Genomic DNA, 2,417 nt, shown 5'->3' on the forward strand with positions numbered 1-2,417 from the left:
TACAGAAATTCAAACGACACAAGGAGAAACGTGGAAAACGAAAGCTTGACTTGGTGAGAAAATGAAATTTTGCCGTGTTAGTCACAGTCGGCAGATCATGATGCTTCTCTCAGACTAAAAAACAAATATATCTTCAATTAAAGTACGTCAACATACAAATTCAATTGGAGTACAGTCCTAAAAATCAAGAATCCTAATCAAACAACAATTAGATTTAGCCGTATGATTGGAAGTATAACTGATATGCACAACAATTTTGACTTCTTGGTCCAATCCTGAATCATATCATGAACAGTGAATTGAATTCTTATAAGTATTCTCACACGTGAATTGAATTCTTTAATGACATATAAGTAGGGTCTCAGTGTTGCGAATATTACCAAGTGTTCATCTATCTTCCCAGTTGTGAAAATTTATTTAGTATTTGATTGTCTTAAGATTTTCCAAGAGGAATTCAGAAATGGGTATTCCAGTGATTGATGTGGCGCAGATTGATGGAGGAGAGAGGAAAGCCATTATGGATCAAATCGCACAGGCTTGTGAATCTCCCTGATTTTTTCAGGTATTTATGCTTGTTTCATATGGTACAAGAAGGGTCAGCTGTTTTTATCTTTTCATTATAGTGGTAAACTAAGTTATAAGGAATCTGGATTGGAGTTGGGACTGTTCTCTTATCATCATTTTGGTATTTTTATGCTATAAAAAGGGTCAATTTTACTTATATAGATAAAACCACAACAGTAAAATGATTGTAATGATATAGCAAATTGATAAAAAGGGTCAGTTTTACATATATATATATAGATAGATAGATAGAAATCATTCATTACAAGATTATGTCATTGGTGAGCTGGAATTGACTAAATTGGTTTAATTTTTGCAGATTATAAACCATGGCATTGACCACGGTCTTCTGGACAGTGTGAAAGAGGTTTGTTCAGAACAATATAAAATTAACAGAGAACAAGATTTCAAGAATTCCTCCCCAGTAAGGGCACTGAACAAAGCCATTGAAGCTGAAGCAAAGGGAAATAATGCTGAGAAGATTGAGAATTTGGACTGGGAGGACGTTTTTCAAGTCCACTAGATGAAAGAGACAAATTCTTGGCCTTCAGACCCAAAAGAATTCAAGTACGTTTAATATTCAATCAATACTAATCTATACTGGTGCGAGTGCACATTATTATAGTTGATCTTTCTATATAATTCTATTAACAATCAGCAAAGATAATCAATAGAAACAATTCATATAGTTTAACCTTAATGCATCTTATTTTCCTATAATCTGGCATAATAGAATCGGAGTAAACCCTTGTTTTCATTTAATTAAATTTAATGCAAACATCTAGCCCATTACCTTTTGCATTTTGTACAGGGATACAATTGAGGAGTTCCGCAGCCAAATATTCAATCTGACAGAGAAATTGTTGGAAATAATAAGTGAAAGCTTGGGGCTGGAGAAAGGATTTCTGAAAAGGGTATTTGCAGGGGAAGAGAAGAAGGAGAAGCCATTCTTTGGCACAAAGGTGAGCCATTATCCTCCCTGCCCAAGGCCAGATCTGATAAAGGGCATCCGTGCTCATACGGATGCGGGTGGCCTCATTCTTTTGTACCAAGATGATGAGGTTCCTGGCCTTCAAGTGCTCAACAATGGCAGCTGGATTGATGTGCAACCAATGCAACACTCAATAGTTGTGAACATTGGTGATCAGATAGAAGCAGTGAGTAATGGAAAGTATAAGAGTGCATGGCACAGAATTCTCCCAACAAAGGACGGAAACCGGTTATCAGTGGCATCCTTTTATAATCCTCCATACAATGCAGTTGTGAGCCCTGCACCTCAGCCCGTTGCTCAAGCTCAAGGCAATGGGAATGCTGCTCATGAATTATCTGCGTATCCAAAGTACTCATTTGGTGACTACATGAAGATTTACTCTGAACAGAAATATGAAGAAAAAGAGCCTCGTTTCAAAGCAGTGGGAAGGTTGAATTAACATGTTTTAAAGAAAATGTTAGGAAATTATGTTACACAATAAATAAATTAGTTGTTACTTTAGTTAGGTGGGTGGATAATAAATAATAGTTTTATTAACTCAATTTATTGAATGTAATAGATACTGTGATTATAATAAGATTTTTTACCTTTTCTTATAATATTTTTATTTTTGCTATTATTTGTTATGTAAAATTTCAATATTGTTGGTTTACATTGGTATGAGAAAAATTTGGCTTTAGATTATGAGAGTAGTTAAGATAATGAAGATGAATTAAAAGTATACCAAGTAAAATATAATAAATATATAGAAATTATATTCAAAAATCAAATTACAAATTACATTTCATTTATCTAATTTCTACAAATTTAATTCAATTTTATTACTTTTCAGTTTTAAATTTTATTTATTATTTATTATCTA

At 33.3% G+C, this 2,417-nt stretch overlaps 1 pseudogene across 1 annotated transcript; it reads left to right on the forward strand.

Moving 5' to 3' along the window:
- Positions 1–369: 369 nt before the first annotated feature.
- LOC149559751 (1-aminocyclopropane-1-carboxylate oxidase-like) lies at positions 370–2,154 on the forward strand (annotated as a pseudogene). Its single transcript, XR_016363624.1, has 3 exons — positions 370–562; positions 884–1,131; positions 1,376–2,154. The product of XR_016363624.1 is annotated as a 1-aminocyclopropane-1-carboxylate oxidase-like (transcript).
- Positions 2,155–2,417: the final 263 nt, after the last annotated feature.

This window comes from Cupressus sempervirens, chromosome 4 (genome assembly GCF_028749045.1).
Source record: "Cupressus sempervirens isolate cs-2001-9-10 chromosome 4, ASM2874904v1, whole genome shotgun sequence".
Classification (NCBI taxonomy): Eukaryota; Viridiplantae; Streptophyta; class Pinopsida; order Cupressales; family Cupressaceae; genus Cupressus; species Cupressus sempervirens.